We start from the raw sequence: 20,768 nt of genomic DNA, 5'->3' as shown, positions 1-20,768 counted from the left end.
TTAGAGAACAATTTCCTACTAGTTGCCATCCAAGCCTGTCGCTGTACTTGAAAGAGAGGAGAGCTAAGTCTTTTGAAGACATGCTTGAATTAGCTGATCAATTCTTGGAAGCGCAAGGTGGCACAAATTTGGCCAAGGTCAAGAAAGAGTGTCTTGAAGATTCGAAAAATTCGGCACCCGAACAAAAGAAGCGTGCACCGGAGAGTGTTCCGCGATGTTTTCTGTGTAACCGAGTGGGGCATCGCGTGAGCAACTGTCGTACTAACTTCACGAGCCCTACGGTATTAAAATGTTTTAAGTGTGGTCAGACTGGGCACAAAGCAGACGCATGTCGAAACGGAGCGAGTCAAACTCACCAGGTATCCTGTGTGCAAGCGCCACCGAAATCCGGTAATAATGCCGTCACCGATGGATTCGTAGAGTTGAAAAATGGGGAGAAAATTCTTATTGTGGGTGCTGTAATGTCAAAACAGCCAACCGGTGTTACGAAGGGAATGGCAACGCTGCCTGGAAAAGTTGCGGGCAAAAAGGTTACGGTGTTAAGAGACACCGGTAGCTCCACGGTTATTGTGCGGAGAAATTTGGTACGGGAAAGAAAGTTAACAGGCAAAACGAAACCGCTTTGCCTAATTGACCGTACAGTTCGGATGCTTCCCGAAGCAGAGATTGAGGTTGAAACCCCGTACTTCAGCGGGAAGGTTACCGCTCTATGTATGGCGACCCCCCTTTACGACCTTGTTATCGGAAACATCGACGGGGCGCGAGGACCGAATGATCCGGAATGTTTGGGAGAAGACCCTAAGATAGAGCCCTCGCCAACCCAGCGACCACGAGATACAGTGGAGGAGCATCCCGTGACGGACCTCACTAGAGCCCAAGGTGAAGCCGTGGCGCAAGAGACAGCGAATGAGATGATGATCGAGTTGAGTGACTTCACGGGGTGCGCAGCTGTACGTACGTCGGCACGACCCCAACCGACTGAGAGTGTAAAAATGACGGAGTTGGCCAGCCAGGCCAAATGTCGGGACGTGAACAAGCGGGTGAATAACCGGGCAGGATCGGTTGAGCGTCATGACCCGTTAGCAGTGACAATGAGGGCGGAGACGCCGCCTCAGATACCGTCATTGGAAGGGGCTCGCCGGAACAAAACGAGCAAAAACAATAAGAAGAGATCGAGCGAGCACCGCAAGAAAGGGCGCAAGCGCCGCTCAAAGTACACAGGATAAGTGCTGAGGTCGAATCAGATTGTGCTTGGCAGTGCTGAGTGCCATATGTTGTGTTAATGTTGTGTTATCCTGTGTCACAAGTGTCGAAGTGTTTGTGCTGTGATGTATAGTATTGTACAAATTGTTGTAATGAGAGAACTTTGTACATTTGTATCGTTGGGAATGTGTGGTGGAGTGTTGTACTCATGTGTCTGTGGTTATATTTCATGTGTTGTGTAATTGAGTTACAATGTACAATTGTATTGAGTGATCTATTGTGAATGTGACGTGTTGTGACAACGGACTATGTTACAGTCTTTCAGAGTGTGTGGTGACTGTTCGCGCTCGTTGTGTGATTTTGAATATTATGAGATAATATTCTTAAAGTGGGGGGCAGTGTCACAGAACGAGCGCTAAAAATGGGCGCGCCGCCAAATTCTTGCGATAACGCCCCGGAGTGACGCCGCGAGGTCAAAGGAAAAAAAGAAAACAAACATCTAAATGCTCCCCGGGCGCGTGACGCTCTCCCCTCGGAAGCGTGGCTTCGCTACGAACCTCCTCACCCCACATCGGTGGCCGAGCAAGCACTGAAAATTTCTAGAACGAAAGAGGCGTGTTATGCCGAGTTGCGTCATCTGTTGGGGACGGCCCTCGTACCGTCTCGCGCCTCTCCCCAGCCTTCGCTGCGTATCGCGCCGACGAAATGACGAGAACTTTCTGAATGTCGCGCGGAAGGTATTTAACCGAGCAGCGGAGATGAGAGATCAGGAGAAGACGGAAGTTAACGCCAGAGCGCGTAGGGATTCCGCCGAGTAGTCGGCGAAGGTTTTGTCTGTAGCGACAAAGCAGGAGAAGAAGAGGATTTCCACCTGAGGGGTGAAGGCTCGAGCTACAGGCAAGGGCGTGAGTTTACCACTATCGAGCGAAGACGCGTGGCAACAGCTGCGTGTGTGAAGCCAACGTGTTTCCGGCGAAGAAGTTTGAAGATTGGAGAGTGGCCATTTGAAGACGCGAGGTTTCCTGGAAGAGAAACTTCGGCGAGGTACCCTGGAAGAGAAACTTCAGGGGGCAGCGGAACGACAACAACGCTGGACTTTGAGTGAGTGATTCTCGGAAGAGTATCATCCAGACTTTTGTTCCAAGAACTTTGGACTGAATACGTTTTCTATCTCTTTAGTCTTTAAGTGTCTTGGTTGTTCAATGCATGCGGCTGCATTGTAGTGTGTATTGTTGTCTGTGCCCGTTGTTTCGAGTGTGGCTGATTGTCCTGTGTAGTACGTTGTTTGATTGGTGACATATTGTACTCAGCTATTGTGGAGTGAGCTTATTTGTGTATTGTCTTTCTGATCTGCCATTATTGAGAATATAATTTTGTTGGTTTATCAACTCTCGGCTCTGACTTGTTCTTTGGGCCACAGCCGGCGTCCGCTGGCGCGCCAAAAAGGACCACTTCTAAATTGTCCACGCTTTCGTAGTGTGGTTTGGAGGGCCGATACTTCGGCCCTTGGAATCAGCCCGGCGATCGCCTCCCTAATTAACGGGACCTGTGTGACAGTCCCTCCCAAGAAAAACGTGTGGGGTTTCATTCGTGTTGTTAGGACCATATTATGTCCATTAAATATCGGTACTCTTGTTCTTACATAGCTGACTGCTTTTTGATCAGAGAAATTGTCCCGGAGGAAGAATTTACAAAGCCTCTTATTCGAGAACGCTTTTTGCCATAACTAGCCCGACTTTGCTAATCATAGGCCGACAGTCAAGATTGGGTTGAATTTTCTTTTGGAAGAACTCAACAAAGCCCGATTTTTTGTGTCAATACACGTGTTAATGGACAAAACGAATGTGGAGCAGGGCATCGACTTTGTAATCAAAGAATTGTCTTTTCATCCTCCATACTTCATTTAATTTTTCGCTTTCTATTGATTGTGGCTAGCACAATGGTTTTACTTATATTCAAAGCTTAGCAAAAATCTCGCCACACTAACCAGGAATTCTTAATGATGAGCTAGGTTTTATTATCGGCATTGCTTTAGTGAAGGTACTATTGCACTTAATGAGTTGAATGTCAAAGCAGCCGGCTTGAAGGCTGAGTTTTTTTACCAGTATCATGACCCAAACGTATTCCTGACTGGTGCAATTTACCCTACGAACGCACAACTGGCTGTAAAGATTAAACCCGCTGCACTCTTACCACGTAGTAAAGACCTCCACGTGCACTCACGACGGTCGGAACCTGATTTGTTGAATGAATAGGTTTCTTATGATTAAGCCAGTTGACAAGCACCATAGGCGCAAGGTAAAGGCCGGGTGTGCAAGAGCGAAGTGTCGCCACCTCTCTTGTCGCTTGCGTCTGCTGAACTGCTTTCACCATGCGTCACAAGGCGTCGTCCGTTTATTACCAGTAATCGCGCAACTTTCGCGCACTTTCGACTTAGTGAAAGATCACTCACCTTGAAGTATGATTCTGGCAGGCCTCGTGTTTGCTTTTGTAGCGTTCGTAGTGTGGTCCAGTACTTGGCGCCGATAGGAGCGCTCAGCGTCCCTTTCATTCACGTCATGGATGTAAAGTTCGCCGCTCGGGTATAGCGCATACTTCCCTGCAAAGTGGTGACAATAAGATGGTTGCTGTAATGAATCCCGTGCAAGTTAACCACTGAAGAAGATACTAAGCTGCGAGAAATCGCACAGCTTCAAGCTAGGACACGTTATTGTATGCTCAAGTTTGATTCCTCGCATTGCCTGCGACAGCTCTAGGTGCGCGGGCGGTCACAAAATAAATAGAACGCCGAAGAGGTGAGTGCTCCTCAGTGGCGAGCGCCTGTGAAAAAGTAGTTCTAGGATGCGTGCATGCGTGGTATTCCTAGTCATCTCGCCTCCTCGCTCCCCACTGCGTCTAATATGTGTTGCCTTCTTCCAAAGAACAGAGAACAGAGCAGGAGTTGAGAGATTATGCTTAATAGAGCGGAAGCACGCCTTAGCCTTCAGGCCCCGATCCCACGGACATGTTTGGGGCAGCATAAAAAGGGCAGCAAATTTTTGAACGCAAGCAAACGTTTGTCTAGACACATGAGGGAGCGAGGCTTGCTTGCTTGCTGTGGTGATTCAACGCAGGAGCAGATCATGGCTGTGTTTTTACGCAGTTGTCCGTGGCATAGTCAGGGGTAACATACCGAGCCCGAGCCCTTCGCCTCTCCTCATCCCCCTCTCCTCCCCAAAATTGTCTTGGCACGCAGACTACAAATGACACTAGACTATATACACCTATCTGGAACCTATTTCGAATCAAATTGGTGCTTTCCACTCCATAACACGAAAACATTTCTGCCTATGCCCCTTGCGGATGCACTCCACCGACCAGCGGCGAACTGTCCGATGTTCTTAATCATCTTGAGGACACCTGTACACTCATAACACTTCATAAAATTGGCTGGTAATAACATTTAGTGAGAGATTACAGCGAAAAACGTAAAGCCATATCGCTATCTCTCTATACAACTATTGCCTAAACCCACGCTTACTGTTTCGATGTCCTCTATCCAGCGTTGCAGGGAAACTATATTTAGGTGTTGCGTAAACAATCCTTGTACATATCATTCACTCTTTGTAGCTCGTTGGTGCGGAGCAGGGTATACAGCTGAACGTGCAAAGCCGATTCAGTGTCGCGATCACGTTCTCGGATGGTTAGAGCTTATAATTGTTGCTCCGACATTGAGACAGGGGACGTTAAAACAGGCTTCCCCTTTCTTCGGTTGATTTGCCGCGTGACAAAAATACAGACTACGCTAGCACCGTAAAGAGTTCAATGTTGTAGTTATCACGCCATCATCACATGTCAAGGCAGTGTGCTGCGCATGGCTTTTCATGATAGCACAGCGTAAAAACACGTGAATATGAATGTAAGGACGGCTGCTTGAGAGCTTGGCTGCCAAAGCATAACAAAATAGTTACTTACTTAAGTTAAGCCTTAGTTGTACGAAGTATTACATGGTCGTGTTGTGCCAGCAACATTGTAGAAATAATGGGCAGCCTTTTTTCCAAAAGATCAGCCTTATATGAAGATTTTCGAGCGCTATATTGCAATAAATGAGAGATTAAGGTTACTACCATAGAAAGAGGGCCCTGAGTACATGACTCCTTCCATAAATTCAGAAATTTCTTAGAAGTTACACGCACTCTTCTGCACATGTTCACAAAAAGAAACCAACTGAACTAAGAAGACAACGTACTATAAATATTCACAGAGCGCGGTACCAGCTTCTGTAATAAATTACTTTCAATTATATGGCAAGAGCATCGATTTCTCTTGAGCTTCCTCTGCAGCTTGTTTCACATTGTTGCTCAACATTATAGACTTTATAGTTTAATTTAGCCATCGTTGTACGGCTTACGGCAAGACGATCAATTGTGCACTCACAACTTCTATATAAGTTTATAGCGCAACTTACGAAATGGGCTCTGAGTGGCATCACTTCAGTGTTACGTGTGCAATGTCACCGCTTTAAGTGTGTATGCTTCAACCACGTATCTGCGGTACACCATACAGGCTCAGACATGTGACGAAATGTCTTCGAAGCTGCATCTACCAAGGCAATACATCATCTAATGGAGGAACGTCACAAGAAGAGCAGCTGTGCAGCCTACTTCTCCTCAGCGCAAGCCAGTTTCCTAATAAATGAAGTAAGTGGTGACATCGTGTCATGCTTCAACTCGACGGTCACATTTCTTGAAAGTCTTCTCTGCCAAAAGCTTCATGACCTTTGAGTTTGATCCGACTGGTTGTTCTTCTAGGTCAGCCCTTTTGTACACGCTTTAGTAGGGCAAGTTAACATCGTCGCTATGCTGAAGATACTCAATAATCACGCATGCATAGTATATATAGCTGTGCACAATTGTATTTTTTCTTCCAGTGTGACAGGGTTCCACCGGTGGACGCTGGTAGACGTGCTGTAACGCGGCGCAAGCCGCACGTAGATTGAGGAGGACCTTTCCGAATACTTTAACGCTACACTCTAATCAGATGACACGCGGAAAGCGAATAGTTGAGTGCATTCCGGGAACTACGCGAAAAGCACAGCTTGCATGTGCTGTAACTCAAGTCCAAATAACCATCTCATTATATACGCCAACAAGATTTCGATGACTGAGCTGTGAACTTGCCGCAATTGTACTATGAGTACTCTCTCTTGTAGGGTATATAGTTGTCCAAACATTTAAATATTGTGCACTAGTGGCAGTTCTCTCTGTAGGCCTTCGCCTTACGGCAAGCACGCACCCACATTGTAATTTTTTGGAACTTCGTTTCATCATATAACACTTTCGGACACTAAAGTCGCCACTTTGAACGCTAGTTGAACACTTGGGTGGCTTTACAGGTTTACTCAATAATCAGGTAACTGGTTCGGCTGATGCATTTTTGACAGTCAAAGTTACGTGGAGACATCAACTATAGTTATAGGCAGCAGGCTCTTTAACTGACTAAGATGCAACAGTTTCACCGAAATGGGGAAGCATTGCTTGGGTGCTGATAAGTTGCGATTTTATTCGGAGTAAGTCTAGCGACTGACTACTTCAGCATCCGATTGGGCGTAAGTCAACAAAACGCTGATTTAAGGAAGCGTAGCTGGTGCAGCAAGCGAAACAACCCCAATGTTGTTTATGAATTCAACGTGCACTGAGAGGTGAGAACACAGCACGGACGAATATGAGCAGTCCGAAAATTCCTGTCAAATAGGCAGTGTGAGACCACGCTCGGCTGTTCAAAGAACGCATTTAAGAAGCAGGGGGGGAAGTATTGTGTGCCATGGTGAGAGTACTATTGTAAGGGTGCTAAGATATAAGTCGTATACATGCGTCGTATTGGTACCACATGAGCCGACCGCTATCGAACGCGCACCCTATAACCTTAAGCTGTGCCCTATACAGATTTTTCGGGGAAGAGATCAATAGCGGTAGTACGTAGGCACGATATTAAGCTGTGTAAGTGTTACCCTCCGCTGCCTGGTCGGCACGCTATTTCGCCATTTCGAATGTCGGTGACATTTTTTTTCTTTGGCCGAAGATGGATGAACTGACAGACCAGGTTTAGAACCGATTCGCTAACTAATGCAACATAATAAAACAATACCTCCATTTGTGCTCTAACGTAAGGTCATTGACGCACGTTCACTTTGGTTACTGCTCCCCATTTGTAACTTGCGGGTTTTGTCGGTATACACTTGTTTGTATGTAGCAGCGCATGAAATAGTTTACTTATGTGCATCCCGTGACATCATTGCTACGGTGTTTCAATCATCACATTTCAACAAAAGCTGAACGCAAGATCCCTCGTTTACTGTGCGATTCCAGCGCACAATGAAAAAAAACAAACACACAAGCCGGTTAAAGTTACACACAGTACACCAGTGTTGTGTGCGTCATACACACACTATAATTTTTTTTCAGGTGAACCTCCGATATTATAAGATGTTTTGTGCATGTTCAATCTGCAGATTCTGGCCTGGTATTCAGTGGCACGTTAACCCAAATATATAAACCAAAGTTTTATGTTTATGCGTGCATCTGTGTCAGTGTATAGCAGTTTCTATGCGCAGTAGCTGCAATGCACGCGCTAAAAGGTAGTAAGAAAGAGCACTAGCGTATGTTCTTGTTTGTAACCTTGTTGTTATTGTGGAAGCCGTCGAATCAGAGCATAAGATTCTGAAACAACGTTGACTGCTTTATGAAGTTTTTATTCTAGGCAAGCAGTTTCTTTTTTTTTTCGAACCTCCCGGCGATCCCCTGGCCATCACTGCTACTTCTCTCTAGCATTATTGTCTGATCAGTCCCTGTCTCATCCGAAAACTGAACATGAGCATATGACGTTTCTGAACGCAGGAAGCCAGCTTGTCTCTGCCAATCCTTGTAAGCTTTTTTTTTTGCCTTCGAATTTGAGGTACGGTTTTCTAAAACATAGTATCTAAACAATACCGGAAGGAACAGAAGAAGCAATAGGGGAAAGGTGTCACACTGAGCAATACTATTTATTTATGCTTCAAAATAAAGCTTCATCATATGTAGGTTCCCGCAGGACGCGTTCGTTTATGGCCTTTGCTATTTTTTTGTTGAGCGTAAGGAAGTGTTCTTCAATAAAGCTTATTGCTAGTTCTAATTCTATATCTCCAAAGGCTGACAACGATGAATTCTGAATCAAAGACCTCACTAGGACGCGATTTTTTGTCACGAACACACAAAAAAAATGTTTTAATTGTGACAACTTTATGTGCACGTTCTCGTTCGCACTTTTCTGATAAAAAAAGACGGATGCAAATTTTCCCTATCATAACCCTCCCTGCACTTCGCGGTATTTTGCGAAGCTGGTAGATCCGATAATGAGCCTCTTCAACTTAGTATAAAATTTATTTCCGAGACACTGTTCCATTTCTATGTATCTTGCTGTCTTTTGTATCCTTGCAGCTGTTTCCCTGCAGTGATCACAACATTTCATACTCAAAGAACTTCATGTAATATGACGAAAGATGGGTCGCGTGTGAAGTAGTTCAATTACCCGTAGTCAGTGGCGCACATTATATTCAGTAAGTTGCATGACAGGTTGAAAAGTAATGTTAGACAACTTTCTTTGTACTTCTCCTCATGTAAATGCCACAGAGGAAAAAAATAAAGATAGTTCGTTACCAGCTACTGAGAACTGGTTCCTTGATTTATCATTACAAGGAACAGCTTTCAGGACAGGCGCCGTTGTACTACTAGCCTTTTGTAAGCTTGGGAGCGATAAAATAGGTAAATGTCTAAAGGAGCGCATACGTCGAGTACAACGCGGAAGGTGTTCTTTAGAGCTTTCTATATTTCTTTGTTGGTAAAAGGTGATTCGAAAGGAAAAATTCCCTGTACGAAACACAATGGTCGCAAAGTCCGTTGTAACGCGAATAAAGCGCTCGCGTGAACACGCTTCGCACCTTTAATTTTCGTGAGCCGAAAGAAATGTAGACAAATCGCTGAACATTGCGCATTATCTACCACCCTTTTAAATTATTCTACTTTCTCGACTCGCTTTAACTCTTTCACCTGCTCTCACTCTCTTCCGCTGTCACACCCACAAATACACTCACAAAAACGTAAATTTATCTCTATATCACACATTGCTTTTCCTTTGCTACTTTCATTTTTAAACACGCGTCACGTACACACCCCACCGTGTTTCCGCTTAAGTGGCTTCAGGCTTTCGCCGCTTCGGCGAAGACCAAGTGAAGCACGATGAGAGAGCTAAGCGGTGCGAGGCGGGGCTAATCTCTTTTCTCCCTTTTTCGCGCATGCCTCAATTTCCCGGCGTGCTACTTTTAACCCTTCATCAACGCTGCCATTCCCATTCCCTCTTTCTTTTCACCTGTTTACTTTGTTCGTTTCATTGTCTGTTAAATTCACAAGCTTTATTCGTGCCTGCTTCGCATTGTTCCTCTTCTTTTTTTGATAGTTTTTTTTTCATTTTAATTTCAATGAGTTTTGCCGACGACGTGTGCATTTGCGAGGCTCAACTGCGGTGCGAACATCTGCACCGGGCAGCACGTTTTCTCCTCTCGTTTCATTTTAGGTTTCTCGGTCCACGCAAAACGTTTTTTTCTTTATTCGTTGCTACTTTGCACATGATTAATGCTCTTGCAGTAACGTTTTCGAAGATGTCTTTTGTTCATTTCATTTTTTTAAACACAGGAACCAGGGAGCGAAACTACAGGAGGATTCTAACGTGTTAAGCTTAGTCTTTCGGGCTCTTCATTACGGTGAGCTTATCAAGGCGCGCTTCGGCGCTAACTCATGTATGGTTGTGCATTAAATTTATTCTTTGAACAAGAGTGATGAGTATCTCGAGTCTAAAATAAGTACGCGGCTAATGGCGAAGGTTCATCGCAGAATTTCGTGACAGCAAAGCCGGTGCTATACAGCACATATTCTTAAGACACGTGGAGATTAAGAGTATGTATTTTCAATACCCAGTGGCGCTGAAAACAGCACCGTTATCAAATCACCAAGAGCCACAATGTGCACCGCGACCAAAGGTCATTACACTATATAGGGTCAGCATAACCACGAGCATAACATATTGAATTGACCGCCACGCGTAAAGGGCGGAATGAAATAAAGGTTATGCCCGGCTCTTCAATTCTCCTGAACAAAGACAGTGCTCGAGAAATCTAAAATATATTTGGCTAAATTGCTTAATCGAAGGTTTCGTGGTTTAGGTGTGCGCCGTAAACACCATGTGGTTGAAATATCCGAATCCCTGCGTTTCGGCATTCATCATAATCATAAATGTTCTTGTGGGACGTGAAGTTGTTCTTGACAAATTATTCTTCACCTATGCGTGAACTTTAAAACGCCACGAGAGTCTAGTGGCTAAGATACAAAAAATGCTGACCCAATCAAATATCTGCCGTCATGTTGCATTAAGGTGAAGGTGAAATGCTTAGACGTACGTGCAGTTAATAAAACCCGCGTGGTGAAAAGATCTGGAGCACTCTATTATCCGGCGTGCCCAATATTCATATCGTGTTTCTGAGACGCCAAACCTCACAAACTATGGTTGTTAGCTAACTACATAATCCTGTGGATTGCATGAGTTGCCCTGTTGGATAAAAAGTAAAGGTGGTTATACACCTCGCCGTACATGACTATATGAGGATGTAGTGTTCAAAGGACGCCTGAAAAACATACGGCTCTTGTTCATTCTGTGTCCATGCGGTAAAACATGCAGCGGAAGTGCGACATCGAAAGGGCATCTGTTATACTGTTCAGAAAAGGTATTGCTAGAAGGGATGTTAGCGATACTTAAGGTAAAGTTTCATCATACCCATATCGTCCTTTCGTTTGTGGACAACACTTTCATTAGTGTTTTAATTTGCGATCATATTTACTCAAGGTATACTCTAATGTAGTTTCGTTGCTATATCGGTCCGGTGTTGTGCGTGTCGTGGCTGCTTCGATTGCGACAGTGGTGGCCTCAATATGGTGAGGAATCAATGCAGATCTCTCGTGCACTGTGTATTGGGCACAAGCTAATGAAATCCCGGGGCCCATAGTTACCCCAGAGTACACCTTCCTATGACGTGCTTCGTGATCAGATTGAGGGTAGCCTACCTAAACCCATTCAGCTTCGTGCATATTTTCAATTAAGTTAAGCATGTCGTGAAAAGTTCCGTCCATTGCCCATTGAGAACATCTTGCGATATAGACAAGATACATTATTTTGGCTCATTGAGATCCAATCATCTTAACTTGTAACCGTTACCAAGAAAACATCAGACGTTCTTCTGTATATGAACGTGTTAGATAACTAACAGAAGTTAACTGCTCTAAGCCACACGAGTATAAAAACACAGGAAAGGAAACTTTTAACGTGTTCTAGCTCACATGTTCCTGTTAGCTATCGATTGCACAGCACGTTCTCACATTACCGTAACACTAATATTTTCTATAAGGAACTCATGGTAAGCAAGAACACACGCTTTACCAAAGCGCCAATGGCGACCCCTGAAGGATATCACGTGTAACTGCTGTGACATGATAAATTTTGACAGCCACTGCGGTGACCTGCATAATCATTTATAAGTTATTAAAAATCTATAATAAGTTTCAGGTAAGAACATATCTAATATGGAAAGCTTCGTGAAAATTAGCCGAGTCGATGTAGCTAAAAGGGAAAAAAACACCTTCACATTTTTTACCTCACAATGCCGTCTGTGCGATGGGTCGCAGTTTCTGTGCGAAATTCACGCACGGAAATTTGGTCTCAACTTCCTTTTGTGCCAACGAGCCCATGATTGTGAAACTACCACCAAGCAGTAAACAATGATTTATCAACCTACGCGGATATGCTGCTTCATTTTATTGCATTTCTCTAAGGACGCTTTACTCAGAGTGATCTTAGTGCTGTGGGAAACTTTTGGGTAGCATCGATAATAAAAGAAACTTCATGGTTTTTATTTGATTCTCACCTTGCGTCTGACTTTCGGAAGTGATGAGGTACTTGTCATCTCTGAGCCATGATAGCACACTCGTGTAGTCCTCGGCCGCCGCTGGCTGAATCTGGCATGTCAGCACGGCCGTGCTCCCTCTTGTGGCGAAGCCGTCGTGCACGTTCACCTCATATTCTTGCTGGATCACTGCGCAGACAAGCGAAATCTATTTAGAAATATGCTTGACACTTTAATTGCATTTTTTAAAATCCTGCACCCACTCTTGTAGGAGCAAAGTGGTTCTTTGGAGGAATGCATACCATGCTAGGACTATATATACAGTATAGAGATGGGACAGCCACTCGCATGGCATCTGTACGGTCGGGACAGCAGGTGTTTACGGCGCAAGCTACCAATTGTAGATCACATGCTACAATCCCTCATGGTTAGTCTGGTTTAATTTTGCACCACCTTCAATTATTTCTCGTGCACTCAAAAAATGAGAACAGGGACATGTTAACTATAACTGGATTCACATCAACAGTTGCTAGGCTGTTCCAAGTACAATTCACATCAACTGGCTACCAGGTTAGACCCTCCGTTTGCTGAACTCAGAGATAACTTTTGCATTAGCGAATATAGTAAAGTCGGACGAAATATAGGAAGTCGGGAAAGGCACTAACTACACGATCGATGCATGCTGGCTGATCGAATTCACGACTAAAGAAATAGCCTCGCGCATGCACGTGTTTTTTCAAGGTGGCTCACCCGCCATCCTGCTCATAACGACAGGCTATAGCGTGCAACTATTGGAGCAGACAATGCGTACATGTGTCTGTGGGGCAGAAATGCCGAGGAATTATAAAATTGTATCCGACTATATAGACCATGACCATCATTGGAAACGCGCCTACACATATAGTCTTTAGGACACCAATATTTGTGACGTGCATTCAGTGAAATACATCGATAGTTTGCACCATGTTTATATTTCAGCCACAACAAGAACTTTTCAAGTCACAAAATGCAGAACTGTACATGTGTGTATATATATTCACTGTCTTCCATGTTTTTTTGTCTTTATTACACCAGCCTCGTGGAAAAAAGCGGCCGTCACCAAAAAAATTACTAGACCTGCTTTGCATGCATTAGTTATTTCAATATTAGTAAAAAAAAGAAAAGAAGTTCACTGCATGGTGCTTTTTTCGCTCTAGCTGCTTTTCATCCGCAATAAAATGTTGGCATCCGTGTTCAGGAATTCAACCCACGTCCTCGATCTTAGACGCTAATCTACGATGGCAGGTCTAAGTCAAAACTTGGTTATATGTTTCTTTCACGGATTGCTGTAGTCATTTTTTTCTCTAAGGTCCTCAGAGATTGACGCTATCACGCTGCCCTTATAATTGCCACTGTTTTCTGTTTTACACGTGTGTGGCAGCTATGCGCATGAAAACGAGGACAATTCTAAATGAAAATTTATACAAATGTTCCACAACAATGCTAATATTGCCTACGTGACCATTTACTGACTTACAAATACGCGCAGTGTTGGTCCATATTGACCACTAAGGTTCAATAAATGTTAAGCAGTGGTGAGTATGATGAATACCTAATTTCTATACCTTGGCTAAGGCAAAGCGTATACGCACGTTTAGGTCTACAAAAGCTGCAACAATGAAAAGAAAGCAAAAAAGAGGTGTGACCTTTTCTTTCAGGGAATGTTTCATAACCAGCAGTGCCTAAAAGAATACTGACCCAAGAAGTTAGGCCTCACGTTTTTTTTTCGGCATTGTGCTCCTGAGGACCTGTTAGACATAACCCTACACATCGTTTTCTGCAGCCCGCTACAGATAATTATTTACAGACTTGTTATTACCAAGCAGTGTTAGTTTCGCTTTCAAAAATGACAATGCACCAGCTGCCACTATCACCTCCCAGCGAGTGCAACCCTCGACTATGTCACCACACAGAACTGTGACGCACTTTCACGCTGATCTCATCAAGAAGTTTTTTTTTTTCTTCCGAACAAAAAACGGGTCAGCAATGCTATCGAGCACAAAACTTTCAACTCGTGCGCTGTGGCCATGGACTCGCGAGCAGCTGCCGCGTAATAGTCTGCTAGAGCAAACGTGACCAAAGAAAAGTGGAGGCGATTCGTCCTCACCACTTGCTGCAGCATGGTCACGTGAGGGACCATGCTGCAGCATAGGGACCATGCTGCAGCATAGGGAAGTATAGGTGGCCCCCAAGGGTTTCATTTAGGGTGTCAATAGCGCGATAAAGTCAATCACTCACACAAGCTTCAAAATTACTTTAAAATTTCTTTTAAGCTATATTCGCTAGTGATATCCTGAATGTGATTAGCCATGTTATGAAAAAGTGATGTTTCAGGCTGTCTCGGCCACAACATTTTGTGTCAGTACCTCTTTAAAGGCCAACTCCGGCGATTTTTGACCACCTCAGGGTAGTGGAGCTTATATATATGTTCAGAGACACTCTTGTCACCAGCCCGACAGCTGAAATGCTCAGCAAATTTTAAAATAGTTTTTAATAAGCATAAAAGGCACAACAGCAAAAGTGAAACCCAATCGACACAGTGTCCACGTACGACGTACTGCTTCTCCAGAACTGGAAGTCGTATACTGGTCCCGTGGGCGCGGGTTAGGAAAACTGCGAAAGACGGGACGAGCAGGCACTTGCACTGTAGGCGAGTGCGCCAAGCTGAGTCGGCCAAACACCACAAAGAAAGGAAGGAATTTTTTGCGTGCCAAACACCGCCGCCGTCACCCCGTGGCCAGCCTTAATGCTGGCGGCCAAAATTAGCGACGACATAAGCTATGTCACATCCGTTGACATGCCAAACCTGACGCTACACAGACAGTGTAGCCAATACTTTTGGCAAGTCAGGTGATCGGTCCGATGCAGGCTTTGCAATTATTTGCAAACAATCAGCGCATCACTTGAGCATGTCATTTGGCGTAAATGACGGAATTGTGCAAACGAACGTACCCAGCGAACTTCATTGAGATCCACTGACCTAAGAAAACCGCTGGAGTTGGTGGCTTAATGGACACAAGAGCTCCTTTGGGAATAATATGAGGAATGCGCGAGCGTACAGTTGTATTAGGGTGAAATACTCAGGTACTTCAAAAAAGGCAATATTTGATCGTCACTGTCCCACTGCGGCGGGGACGAGAAATACTAAGTCTCATTATTCTCAGATGACGTCACAGAATGACGCCACGATGACGCACAAAAATCAGTGACGGCTATATGGCCCCATCATGAGCTTACTCTGACGTCACGTGTCGTGACGACGCATAATCCCATCATCATATTACATCCTAATTTGGGGAAAGCCGGCTCAATCACGGAGGGTGTGCAGAACCAGGTTAGGTGCCTCCAATCATTGAGGCACTGCAAAACCATGTTAGCCATCCGGGATCTTTTGGGGCAGTATTGGCATTCAGATTCTGCATTGCTCGTCAGTATCTTAGCGGGGGTATTCTCGCCTACACTATGAAATTCCACCATATAGTCGAATTTCTAAAGCCGATATTATAAACCATACGGAAAGGCCATGAGAGCACTAAGGGCCAATGACACTTCACCTATGGCGAAATTCGACAACATGGTGAAATTTGAAAATTTACAGAGTTGCACCATCATAACACATGGTGAAATATATGTTTGGTGCAAATCCGGAAGTTTTCCAATATGCGCAATTTATCGTGTTTCCTCTGCATGCTGTGCTGCAGAAGGATTTAGTTATGTTTGAAGCAAGCGAAGGATCGCCAGTCGGCAGACAGCGCCTCACGAACATGGAAGATAACGAAAAGTGGCTGTGCAGAAGGGGTACAAAGCCGTTCGCCTCTACACGCGCCTTTGTTGCCAAACCCCGTGAGCTTTTAAAGACGAAGCCAAAAGTCTGGTCTATCTGTCTGTCTGTCTGTACATTTGTCTGTTTGACCAAGTTTAACGGTTTTGGGTATTTGAAACAACACCACGTGATACCCCAAACGGCCAACCCCATCTGCAGCGCCCACCAATGTTGGTCAAGATTGAGCGTTCATACTTGTGCGATTGTCAATTAAACAACAATTATTGCGCATATCTCAGGCACCATAACAGCACGTATATATTCTGTATGGGGGTATTTTACTAGAAAAGGCATACATAAGTAATTATAAGGACCATAGCTTTTATCACGCTGTGCTGAGCATGCAACGCTTGCACGAAAAGGCAAGTGTTTCTAAAGCTTTGCTAAGACGACAAAGTGGTGGCACCTACCCGTGCCTTGCGTTCTACACCTTATCAAACGCCCGTTTCAGAGCCGCGCGTTTCGTTTTCCAGGAAAACTGCCAGATAGTGCTCATGTCCCACGTGTGACGTGACTTCATGCACTCGTTCGCCTACGCTGCACGCTCGGGGCACTCTAACGCAGCGCCTGGAGATCGCTAGGTGGCGTCGAGGAGCGCGAACGTGAAAACGTCGGCTCCCGCTTTTCTAAATGTTTTCGGTCGTTTCTATGCTTCAAGATCACTTGGCTTTGTGCTCATTCGAACAAGCAAGCTCTGCGGTTTCAGTGGAGACGCCATTTTTGGCGGTGAGTGAGCTCTTAGACATATTTTTGGACTTAAAAGTTGCGACGCGGCGAGCGTCCCCGCTAACCCTAACCACACCTAGGGTTAGCGAGGAGTACGGCCGTTACACGTAGCCAAGGGCTCGGCCAGACGCGGCAGCTACTGGATCAACCTCTGTACGTCGCAGCCGACAACCAGGCACTGAAAATGCCTTCCACCATAGCCGTGGAGGGAATGGAAGTAAGCGCGGAGATCTTCGACGGACCGGGATGGGCCACCGCCATGGGACGCCGAAGACAGACGACTCCGCCGAACGAGGAGCTGGCCGCTGGGACGGTCGAGCACAGCAACCAGCCGAAGCACCCCAGGGGCTTTAAAAAAAGTCAATCGGCACTACACCGTGTGGTATCCGCTTCCAGGCTACCCCGCCTACCCAAAGACCAGATCAGGGTAATTATGAGACCCAGAGGTAGATTGGACGTAGCCCGAGTCGACCTCGTTCTGCTGGCAAGAGCCGTCATCATGGCCGCCCAGATCACCAACGAACAAGCACGGGAGGACATGATCTGCCCCAACAATATGCAAAACATCATTGTTATTTCTACGCCGTACCAAAATAATGCCACATCATACGTGAACGTGCAGAAACTGCACACAAACCAAGGCTCGTTCGAAGTTGCCGCATACGTGGCCGCACCTGATAATACATGCAAGGGCGTCATCAAGAACGTTGACCTCTCCCTTGACGACGCAACTCTCAAACGCCTGATTGTGCACGACCGAAATCCCACTGCCATCGAGGCAAGACGCATTAAAAAGTCCAAAGTCGTCGCAATCTTATTTGACGGGTTGCGCGTTCCAAGCATAGTGATATGCGGAACCGCCATGGTTCCCTGCTCGCTCTACAAGCGACAAGTCGATGTTTGCAGAACGTGCGGAGGAGTCGGCCATCGCGCCGATGTTTGCCGGCACACAAACGCAACGAGCAAGAAATGTCACAACTGCGGTGAGACGCTACAAGAAGACGGCGTGCATCACTGCGAGCCGAAATGCAAGCTTTGCGATGGCAATCACCCCACCGGAGATCGCGAATGCAAAAGACGCTTCCACATTTCATACATAGTGAGAAGGAGAAGAAGACGCAGAAAGCAAGAGTGGCAAGCACAACAACGTCAAGACGTACCAACATGTGTCACGTTTAAGGAACCCTGCCACAACCAGGTGCCGGGACGGGAGAACGCCTCGAGCGTCCATCACCGTTCTTCATCCAGGGGGAGATCCCGATCCAGAGGGCGTTCCCGATCCAGAAGGCGTTTTCGATCCAGCGGCCGTTCTCGTTCCGGAGGGCGTCCCTCGACCCTGTCGGGATCCGACAACCGCCTGTCATCTCGGGAATGCTCCAGATCTCGATCGAGAACGAGGCCAACAGCCACGCAGCAGCAGCAGCAGCCGAACAATGGCTCCTGGGCCAGCAGGGTTGCAGGTGAATCACGAAGCACAAGTAGCCAGCCCAAAGGTAAGGCACAGCCAGAGCATGCTCCGATTCTCGTATTGTAGCGCTTGAACAAGAAAACAGGGCCCTCAAGAAGGAGCTTGAACAGCTCCGGGCCTCAATAGCTAGAATAGAGAGCTGCCACGGAATTAATCTGTCGAGCTCACCGGCACCACCGATAACACGCTCACAACAAACGATCCACAACACACACAAACGCAAAGCCGTAGACAGCGACACGACGGAGAAGATCGAGATGGTCTCTATAGAAAAAGAAGCCCTACTGAAAAATGTCGAGTTCGTGACAACTAAGCTCAACGACAAAATTGATACGTTGGCGAACACGCTTGCCAAGTTTATGGAAACCTTTAAGACTTACACTGACAAAGCTGACCAGAGGCTCGTGAGCCTGGAGAAGATGGCAGCCAACCCACCTGGGGCAGGTGCTCCTCAGAGCCTAAGCGCGGACAAACCAGTGGTTACGGCCAGCGTGCCGAGCATACCTTCTAGTGCTTAAGTCCGACCAGTCAATGCGCGTAATCTCGCGGAAATAACGAGCCGCGACGCACACAAGCTACCAAGCCAAAATGGCTGCTGACCGTAATGAGATTAAGATCTGGCAGTGGAACTGTAACTCACTTCAGAAACGCAAAGCAGCACTAACACAACTATTGCTAGCCTGTAAAAAAAGCCGCATATAATATTGCTACAGGAACGTGGAGAAAGCAAAACTGCTAAAAGCATTGGCATACAGGGGTACAGGGTAGCCAGGCCGACCCTGCACCCCGAGCAGAACAAAACGCGAGGAGTGGCTACCTTCATCGGGAAGGACATAATGTTCACCGAAAGGGACGCCCCCGTATACAAAAAAGGCCTGGAAACAGTCCTGGTGGAAATCTTACCACATAGGGCTGTTAAAAGAAGCATCTTCGTGCTCAATGTTTACAGTTCTCCATCAGATAAGAAAAGAGATTTCAACAGACTGCTTACCTCGGCGGTAAAAATGGCGGGTGACAATCCGCTCATAGTAGCGGGCGATTTTAACGCCAGGAGTACCGAATGGGGATACTTAAAAAGGGAGGGCAAAGGCACCAAGCTAGCAGAAAGCGCGAATGCGCTGGACCTGCAGCTGATAAACAACCTTGCCCTCCCTTCAAGAAGAGGTGATTCGGTACAGCGGGACACAATGCCAGGCTTAACCTTCTCCAAGAACGTCAGAGCTACCTGGGATAACCTCGCCGAAGACCTAGGTAGCGACAACTGCATCCTAGAAATTACCGTTGAGAACGAGGCGAAAGCGCCAAGAAAATTCAAAATCACAGACTGGGACCAGTTCCGTAAAATACGGGAGCAGAAGGGCAATACAGAACTATCATATGAAGCTCTCTTAAATGAATTAAAAATAACAGCGAATGAGCCCACCAAAGAAGTCGAGACTGATGAATCCATCCAGGCAATGGACTCTCACCTGGCCAGTTTGCTGCAGAAAAGGCATGACCTAAAAGAAGCATGGCGTAAAAACAAGCTCAACAGACACTTACGCACAAAAATCGCGGATCTTGGCCGTGAAATCGAATCTCACGCCGAGACAATCTGCGCCCAGCAGTGGAACAACACATGTGACAAAGCAGATGGCAAAATGAGGAAGGGAAGCAAATGGGGGCTGCTCAAACACCTTATGGCGGACAGCGGCAAACCCACCAGAGGCGGCACCTAGCTGCAAATTGAACGATTGGTGCACAAGCACGCCCAGGATAGTGGTGGATCCCAAGCTCTCCTCAAAATGCTAGGCCAAAAATATCTCCCACTGGAAAGCAAATCAGTAGCCTGGGAAAACAAAAATCCCTCATATGGAGGTCGACCGCAAGGAAAGCTAGACGAACCATTCAGTGAAGCTGAAATACGGTACGCTCTACAACAACTCAATGGCAGATCGGCGCCAGGGCCAGATGGAATCGACAATAAACTGCTACGGAATCTAGACGATAAAGCAATCGTAATCATTACTAAGAAGATAAATGAGGCATGGGAAACGGGTACCGTGCCTAAAGAATGGCGTAGTGCCAAGGTTTCGCTCATCCCAAAACATGGAAAACCACTGAGCATCGATAACTTAAGGCCCATATCACTCACATCTTGCGTTGGAAAAGTAGCTGAGCATGCAATACTCAACCGTATCACAGACCACATTCAGAGCAATGGGCTCTTTCGACACAACATTATTGGCTTCCGCAGGGCACTGTCCATACAGGACGCCATGTTGATGTTAAGAGAACACATATGTTACGGCCTCCTCCACACGCCCAAAGCCATATTAGCCCTGGACCTCGCCAAGGCCTTTGACACCGTGAAACATGAACACATACTGGGTGAAATATCACACATGAACCTAGGCGAGAAATTCTACAACTACATTAAAGGCTTTCTGGCGAACCGAACCGCCACCATACGCATAGGAGAGCAATGCGGCGAACCCGAACGACTCGGAAATATCGGCACCCCACAAGGGTCAGTGCTCTCGCCATTGATCTTTAATGTGGCGATG

At 46.0% G+C, this 20,768-nt stretch overlaps 1 pseudogene; it reads right to left on the bottom strand.

The window, feature by feature from the left end:
• Positions 1–12,923, bottom strand: part of LOC142792729 (cell adhesion molecule Dscam2-like) — a 63,158-nt pseudogene extending 50,235 nt beyond the window's left edge.
• Positions 12,924–20,768: the final 7,845 nt, after the last annotated feature.

The sequence above is a fragment of the Rhipicephalus microplus genome, chromosome 2 (genome assembly GCF_043290135.1).
Source record: "Rhipicephalus microplus isolate Deutch F79 chromosome 2, USDA_Rmic, whole genome shotgun sequence".
Taxonomy (NCBI): domain Eukaryota; kingdom Metazoa; phylum Arthropoda; class Arachnida; order Ixodida; family Ixodidae; genus Rhipicephalus; species Rhipicephalus microplus.
This window is presented reverse-complemented; position numbering and strand designations above follow the sequence as displayed.